The 8,879-nt window shown below is 41.7% G+C and overlaps 1 pseudogene; it reads right to left on the bottom strand.

Annotated features, from left to right (window-relative positions):
• Positions 1-2,456: 2,456 nt before the first annotated feature.
• On the bottom strand, positions 2,457-8,036 carry LOC122117569 (annotated as a pseudogene).
• Between the last annotated feature and the right edge of the window lie 843 nt (positions 8,037-8,879).

Genomic DNA, 8,879 nt, shown 5'->3' with positions numbered 1-8,879 from the left:
TTAGGTGAAGAATACAGACTCATTAGAAAATGAAAAGACAAATTAAGAAAAGTTCCTTTGTTTCCTTATCATTGCAATTCAATATATATATATATATATATATATATATATATATATATATATATATATATATATATAGTATTATGTAGAAAAGGTGCTTGGGTATTATAACTTTGTGATTTTCGCCAAATGCTTCCTCTTCTGTTCTTACTGTAAATGATGTCTAGAATCCTGTACAGTATATCATATCCCATGGTGTTTTAAACCTTTCTTCCATATATCAGGGGAACAGGTACCATTTGTCAATTTGATGTTGGCTAAACTTTCTTAACATGATTTATTCTAGTGTCATCCATTTCCCTGCAAATGACATTATTTTATCCTTTCTAATGGCTCTGTAAAATTTCATTGTATATAGATGGCATAATTATTGGTTCCATTCATTTATTGTGGGGCATCTGGGTTGTGTACATTTCTTGTCACTGTGAATTGAGCAGCAAGGAACATGGTTGTGCAAATGTCCTTGCCATTTTCTAATTTCTCCACCTCCCCACCAACATTTGTTGTCTAATTCAAGATATTTGGATAAGATGGTATCTCAGAATTACTTTGATTTATATTTTCTTTATGGCCAGGGATGATGAACCTTTCCTGATATGTTTCTTTGCCATTCTTACCTCTTCTTATGAGAAGTCTCTCCTTAGCTCTTCTGCCCATTTGGTGATTCGTTTATTAGTTTTGGGAGGGGTAGTTTCTTGAGATCCATGTATACATTGAAAATTAGCCCTTTGTCTGATGTATTGCAGGTAAATATCTTTTCCCAATTTGTTGGCTGTCTTTTTAGTTTAGTGGCTATGTCTCTAGCCTGTGTAGGTTTTTTCCTTTGATGTAGTCCCATTTGTTGGGTCTCTTTCCTATCTGTTATGCCCCTGGGATTCTATTCAGGAAGTTCATGCCAGTACCTATAAGTATTTTTTTAATTATTATTTTGATGGTAAAACTTTATTTACTTTTATAAATACATCGCAAGACAAAATTTTTCAAAAATAATTTCCCCCCCAAAAAAATTTAAAAAATAAAGGAAAGCTCGTAATAGGTAGGCAGACTGTCTTGAGACCCCTTTTTGTTCTTAAGGAGAGCTCTCTGCTGTGTAGGGCAGGACAATCGCCACACACCCAACACTGCCATGGGTTTGGCCATGGGGAGAGAAAAGCCCAGCCTGGACTGAGTGTCCTCTCCTGATCACAGCCATAGTGACACCTTCTAGTAATTAACACTATCTAGGATTATCTAGTATGAATCCTATTATAGTTGGGCTATGCTGTATACAATGTTAACCATTGAGAACATCTCTCTCTCTCTCTCTGCATATATGTGTGAATTATAAAGTATGAGTTGGACTCCAAGTTCAACAAACACAAGGTATTCTCTACATGTTCCCAGTGCCCTATGAGGCTCTCTCAACAAGCTGTTCATCTTTCCTGTTTAGATAACATTAAACACCATTGTTTTGTTAGGTCAAGAATAAAGATGAGGGGTGAAAATAAACTTTTGCCTTTAAACAGTTTATTATCCTCAACCCCAAACTAGGAGTTAAATTAGAAAACATTTTGTTGTTGTTGTTGTTGTCTCCAGAGTGATTACTCCATTACAGGTGAGGCCTGTGAGGTGTGGGGTACACCCCCAGCCTCCCCCATGCCCTGCTGGACCACAGCCAAGGCCACCCTGGGCCTTCCACTGGGCTCCATCCTTGAAAAGCTGCCTAATGGAGGGAGGTCAGAAAGATCTGCATTTACAAGTTTCCCAGAATGTGCTAGAACTTTTTTGGGTCAGTTTTATAGAACTTTCTTGGTCAGTTATATTCCACCTCAATCTCTCCAGTATTTTCCAAGCAGATCAAGTCACTTGCAAATAATGAAGAAGCTTTGCGGCCCAGGGGTCCATGGCTTGGAATCAAAGATAGTATCAGGAGGCCCAGGGGTCTCGTGTATGGTAGAGATGTCCAGGTGATTTGAGTTTCTGACCTTCCTGTTCTCCATGAGGCCTGAGCAGTGCAGAGGGCAATGAGGAGGTGTCTTCTACAATAGCCACTGAAGTGAGGGAGGCAGAAGGTCAGCTGTTCCAATGGGCAGATGTGGAGAGGTTTCTAGAAGGGGATCAAGTCCGCTGCTTTGGGCAGGAGTATCAGTTATTTTTACAGAAAGCAACAGAGAAATTAATTTTCTTTTCTGACTACTGAAAAGTGGAAAGATGCTCAAGTTTACCATTTAAAGGAACAATAGACATTTCTAAAATCTCTGTCTAAACTTTGGTTTTCTTTAAAAAGCACACAAAAAACCAGGTCATCACAAAAAGTAATGTAAGTGGAGGCTGTAGGCAGGTACTGTTCTGTCCGTGGCAGTCTTTTGTGTAAAGTAAGGCGTATTGGAGCTCCAATTTAACTGATGCAGTGGGGTTTAGTGGCTATGCATGCCGAGGCAGTGCAAGTCGTCCGTGCCCTTGCTGTTGAAGCCTGGGAGGGGCTGACCATACTTGTCCAAGCACCAACAGAAGTCCCGCTTTCTGCCTTTGGAGGGGCGACACTGCTTCTTCTTATAAAATCCTTTCTTGTCGTAGTTGGGGATGTGCACACCCCTGGGACTCAGCACATTGGGGAACTTCAGGTGATTCAGGGTGTCTTGCATCTCTCTAAGGAAGGGACCATATTCTATCTCCAGTTTGGACTCCGAGGAGAAGGTCTGAGTGTCCGTGCTCTGGGACTCATAGTCGACTTTGTAGTGCTGGCTGTCCTTTGTGTGACCTTTCTTGATGGTGTCCAGCTTCGCGTGAATGGAATGGAACTTGGAGTCAGGCACCCTATGTGTGCTGGGAGGGGCATGGCTCTCCAAGCTCCCGGTGCCTAGGTCCTCCTCTGACTCACTAGCATTTCCTGAGGCAGAGGGCGCCAGCAGCAGGTAGGCGCTCAGCCAGCCAGGACGCTGGCATTGGCGCAGAACCCGCGGCCATCCAGCAGCGCCTGCAGTGGGCGTGGCTCGGTTGGTGGCAGCTGGCAGCTGAGCCCCTAGCTGCAGAGTTCTGTGTAGACACCTCACGGCTGGCCCTCCCGCAGAGCACATGTCAGGCAGCTGCCACAGCCTGGCTCGCGCACCAGCTCGGCACACGCAGGCACTGCAGGCAGAGGCTCGCACTGGGCCAGCGCGATCCCATCACAGTGCTCGCATTGCAAGATGGGACCCTCGTAACCGGTGGCCTGAGAAGCAGGGCCAGGGCGGTGAGTAGAGCTGCCCTGAGCGCCGGGCGCCGCAGGAAGCATGGCGCCCATTGCAGGGGCCAACTGGAGTAAGCAGTTACTGGGTCGAGGCACGCAGTGTGAGATTGCAGGATCTGGAGCGCAACTACCGGTGCTCAGCGTGCAGCTGCCCAGCTTCCACCTCAGTACCTATAAGTTCTAATGTCACCCTTTTTCTGTCTTATAGTAGTTTGGCTGATTTTAATGTAGTTAATCCATTTTGAGTTGATGTTAGTGCAAGCAGAGATCCACTTCCAGTTTTCTGCCTATTGATGTCCAGTTTTCCCAACACCAATAGTTGAAGAGCCTATGATGTCTGTGAATGTGTGTGGGGTGTGTGTGTGTGTGTGTGTGTGTGTGTGTCTGTGTGTGTCTGTGTGTGTCTGTGTGTCTGTGTCTGTGTCTGTGTGTGTCTGTCGTGGGGCTTGAACTCTCGGCCTCGGAGCTACCCCTCAGCATTTCATCTCCAGGCTAGTACTTGAACCACAGTTCCACTTCCCATTTTCTTGTGGTTTATTGGAGCTAAGAGTCTCATCGACTTCCCTGGCCCTGCTGGCTTTCAACAACCATTCTCAGATCTCAGCCTTCTGATTAGCTAGATTAAAGGCATGAGCCACAGTTACCCGGCAAGGCTATGTTTTTTCCACATTACATCTTTCACTCTTTTGTCGAATATCAGATGATTGTAAGTATGTAGTTTTATTTCTGGGTCTTTTCATCTTTTTTAATACGTTTTTTTTTTTGTAAAAATAATGTACAAAGGGATTGCAGTTACATAAGGTAGGTAATGAGTTCATTTCCTCTCAAGCATTGATACTTCCTCCTTTGTTTTTCCCCTACCATCCCTACCCTTCCACCTCCACAACTACTCCTTTCCATCCCTCCTTCCCACTCCCTGCCTAAATTGTAAAGTTCGTTTTTGAACATAGTGTCTTGATCTCATTGTTAAAATGGGTCAAACTGTATCCCTAGTTAAGCATTTGGTTTTTTCCCTTCACCTCCCAAAGCTAGAGAAATGTACATACAAGATACAGGGCACCAACATCAAAGAAACAAAAAAAAACCACATAAATTAGGTTACAAGATTGGGTGGAAGAATGATGACTGTTGACTTAATTTAATAAGTATTCTATAGTTTTTAATGGTAAGGTTTATTAACTCAAAGGGGGAGAAAAAACATTCAGAATAGTGGAATGTGGCTACTACTCATTTGATGTGTGTGGATAGATTATGATTAATAAAAATATATCTATTAATTTCCAGTGGTAGACTGCTATGCTAACTGGGAGGAGACTTTGGTAATGCCAGGGGTTTGAATACTGGTAATGAAGCAGAATATGAGGGGAGAGCATTTGCTAAAGATGTAACTTCCTAGGCTCATACTAAATACATTGAAGTAGAATGCTAAGTGATGATCGACTGAGCACCAAATTTTATTTGTTGACTTTTTGTTTTGTGAAGTCCAGGGATTTGAACCTAGAGCCTGGGTGCTGTCCTTTAATTTTTTCTCAAGGCTAGTGCTCTACCAGTTGAACCACAGCTTCAAGTCCATAATTTTGTTGGTTAATTGGAGATGAGTCTTTCCAAATTTCCTCTTTGGGCTTGCTTCAAACGTGATCCTCAGGTATCAGCCTCCTGAGTAGCTCGCATTCCAGTTGTGAGCCACCAGAACCTGGCTAGAATCACATTTTAAAAGTATTCTCTAGGTGAATCAGATGTGTCTAGGTACTATGTGAGCATTTTGGTTCCAGTGGGTTATGTCAGATTTAGAATAACATCAGAATTTTTCTTCTTGTAACTCGCAGCATCAATATCTATATAATTTATTCAGATCTTCATGTCTGATCTTTTTTTCTTCATTGTACCTTTTTATTCTTACTTCACAAGCAAGCACGTCAGTGATGTTTTCCTTTTCTGAAGCAAGTTACATCCTTTCCCATCAATGAGGGATGTACTTGCTGCTCTTACTGCCTGGAGTACCTGCTTCTAGTTAATTGCATGGATGATGGCTCTCAGGTTAACTATCTCCTCCTCAGGAATATCTCCTCACATAACCGCTGTGAAGTTGTTGCCACAAAACTACCAATGTCATGTCTCTGATTTATAAAAATTATCATTATGATTTCTGGTTTTCTTTTCAGCATGAAATTGATGAGGAGAGAGCCACATTCACTTGTTTCTCCAACACCTATAATAGTGCCTGGTCCTTAGTGCTCAGGAGCCTTGCATAGGGATCAGCCTTCTCCAGCTCAATTTATCTTAGCTTCTGGTCAAGACAGCTCTTGAAGCTGATGTCTGGTGGCTAGCAGTCATTCCCTCTCATTCTTTGTGCCTTTCTGTGTTGCTGAGTCCACCTCAGAGCAAGATCAGTGCCTGACACCTATTTGCTGCTATGGAAAGATGGCTATGACATCATACAAGTTATGGGCATTGTTTTGTGAAACTGTGTGCGGAGATGCATCTCCACACAAGTTCTCCAAGGCAAGTGTCTCCCATGCCCAGGAGTCCATTCCACAACTCAGCATCCTAACTATCACCTACTCCCTAATGCACTCAGTGTATATTCCCATTTCCATTAAAAAAAGAAAATTCAAGATATGCCTTTGATGATTTGTCATTGAATTACTGAAACAAAGTATATAATTTTGGGGCTGGGAAGGTGGCTTAGTGGTAGAGTGCTTGCCTTGCATGCATGAGGCTCTGAGTTCGATTCCTCAGAACCACATAAGCAAAAAGAAAATAAGCTGGAGGTGGCCCTGTGGCTCAAGTGGTAGAGCGCTAGCCTTGAGCTGAAGAGCTGATGGATAGCACCCAGGCCCAGAGTTCAAGCTGACAACCGGACCCAAAAAAAGTATATAATTTTATGTATTTGTAAGTCTTTGTCCATCTCTCTTGAGCCCTTGGCATATTTCTATGTGTTTGCAGCTTGGGAAGGGAAATAAGGTTTAATTCAGGATAGTCAAAAACATTTTGGGAGGGATTGCCAACTTTACATCTGATGTTCTACAGATGGCCATCTTGTCACAGGAACTGAGTAGACTGCCATAGCATAAGAGGCTTGTCCTGATTTCTACTGACTTTCCTCTGGGGTCACAGAGTGTGATCCTACTGCATATGTGTCGCTTGGCTACACTCGAGGGACCAGGTCTTCTCTGAAAATCTAATGGCATGGGGGTAAGAGAAACTAAAACTCAGAACCCAGCTTCCCACATCACTAGAATTACAGGCCTGAGTCTCATATACTAACTCATAACTGCCTTTTTATACATCGTGTAGCCTGTTTCATTATATTCACCTCATAGACAGATATACAAATATATGTTTATATTTATCCATCTATTTATAATCAGTGTTATATCTAGAAACACAAAAATATATATTCATATAATTATAATCAAAGTTATATTACCACTTTCCCCAATAATATTTTACACTAATATTATGTGAAAAAATACTTAAGATTGAAAAAGTTAAAAGCACTTGTAGTATGAAAAATCATATTTGATCTTATATATCATATAATATACTATATAAAATGTAATGAATATAACATGCATTTCCATATAACTGATTTAATTGCTTCCTGATTTTGTGTTTGTCGATCTATATAAGCCTTCTTTCTTCTATTGATGATGGCTTATACTTTCCAGTTTCGATATTTCTTATGTATTTTGTCAAATATATTCAGCCCTAAGTAGAATTTTTATGTTAATGGAGCCAAATTTTTCTTCAATATTTCCCAAAGCACAATGAATATGTATACAGACTTGAACTCACTGTTGGAAGAAAGTCCAACATACCACTATAAGTATTGTAGCATTTGTCCCAATTGACAGAACAGCTTTCTAGGTCATCTGATCTGGTATGTCCTATATCTTTTGTAGCCACCTTATCACCCCATGCAGGCATGGCCTGGCTTCCTTGCAACTCCCTGTGCATTTAACCATTCCCTTTATATCCAGTAGGCTCTCTTGTTCATCCCACTGTCACTCTGTTTTCCCACACACAGAACACATGTGCATGGTGCTTTACATTGTAGGTTGAAAAAAAAACACATTTAAGGCTCATGAATTATATAATATAACATAAACACTGACATTTTAATAACGTTAGAAAAATAACTAGAATGATCATTTTACAACAATAAGGACCAAAAAGAAATATAACGATTTTCTAAAGAAGGGGGGAAGCAATCTCTAAATCTGGATTGTCTTCTAAGTTGGCTTTAGACACAAATTCTGCCTCAGAGTCCTCAAAAGGATCTACTTTCTCATTAAAGGCAGTATTTTCTTCCCGAGTCTAGGGAGGGACAGATCTTATTTCTCAATTGGAAATTGGATCCCCAGCAGAAGGACAGATTGGTGTGGATATTCTGTGAGGACAGATTCCCTTTCCTCAACTGAATCTAGACTTTGGACCTAACTTATTGGTTTTCTTGAACATAGACTGGGGTCATTTTCCATTAGCACATATTTACCCTGCACGCCAGGACCAAAACATTTTTTACTGGTTTGGATGTGATCTAGGTGAATTGTGAACATCAATGGAAGACATTCTGGATCATCTTCTTCCTTGGTGGTATGTGCAGGTACACCTACATCACATGTGGAGTTCAGAACCAGTGGGATGTCCACAGGACTCAAAACCTAGTTGGGCCTTTCTACACATTGAAAAAAGCCTCTATGTTCACATGCTTTCTGGAGTCCAGTTTTGGCTTCCAACCTCCATCAGTCACCATAGGCGACATCACTGATGGGTTCTTTATCTGGAGTTCAGCAGGAAGTTCTCTACAGTGACACAAACATAAGAATGTAAATAGGTACAGGAGTCTTAGAGTAGACTCTAGAAGTTAAAGTGTGACTAAACTTCTATGAGGATTTAGTAGGAGAAGCTGTAGAACTTGAGTTTGGGCTGAACACTGATGAGAAGGTAGGGTGTTTCTAATGAGTGGTTATGTCCAAGTTCTTTTAAAAAGGGAACAGACATTACCCGGCATAGAACATCCATAAAAGGACATTTTGCCAAGCTGGGTAATACAAAGGGCTCTTGGCAAAGCAGGCCCATCCCTTGAGACCTAGGTTCCATCCCTACTCAAAAGCTCTAAGGCATCTAAACAAGGACTATTTACTCTTTTCCTTGGTCTCACGGGTCATGCATTGCTCCAGCTGGTCCAGAAGAATATGTAAGCAGAACAGCAAGTCTGAAGAGGGCATGTTGAGCTTGTCATACTGTGTAAGTTTTTTCAGGATGTCAAGTTTCTTGTGCTCATAAAAATCATCAGGGTAGAAGTCCATCCAAATAGTTAAGATGGAACAATTGATGCTGTGGGCAGATTGGTGACAAGGAAAATGAGAGTCTGCCCTCTCCATCCTGAACCTTCTACCATAGACCCTTTGTGGCAGGACTAGAATGCTGGGAAGTGGGAAGAGACTCCTGGAAACAGAATTCTCCTCACAACCCACTTCTAGAAATTTCTAATGCAACCCTCCAAAATTCTCCCTGTGATGGGCAGAGAAAGTTGTTTCCCCACTGTGTCTGACTTGCTACACACAACCCTCCCTGTCATCGAGGGATTGTGATCCATGCTGGC

Source organism: Dipodomys spectabilis, unplaced genomic scaffold (genome assembly GCF_019054845.1).
Source record: "Dipodomys spectabilis isolate Male_0828 unplaced genomic scaffold, ASM1905484v1 ptg000144l, whole genome shotgun sequence".
In the NCBI taxonomy this organism is placed as follows: Eukaryota; Metazoa; Chordata; class Mammalia; order Rodentia; family Heteromyidae; genus Dipodomys; species Dipodomys spectabilis.
Note: the sequence above shows the minus strand (reverse complement) of the source record. Positions and strands in the feature narration are given on the sequence as shown.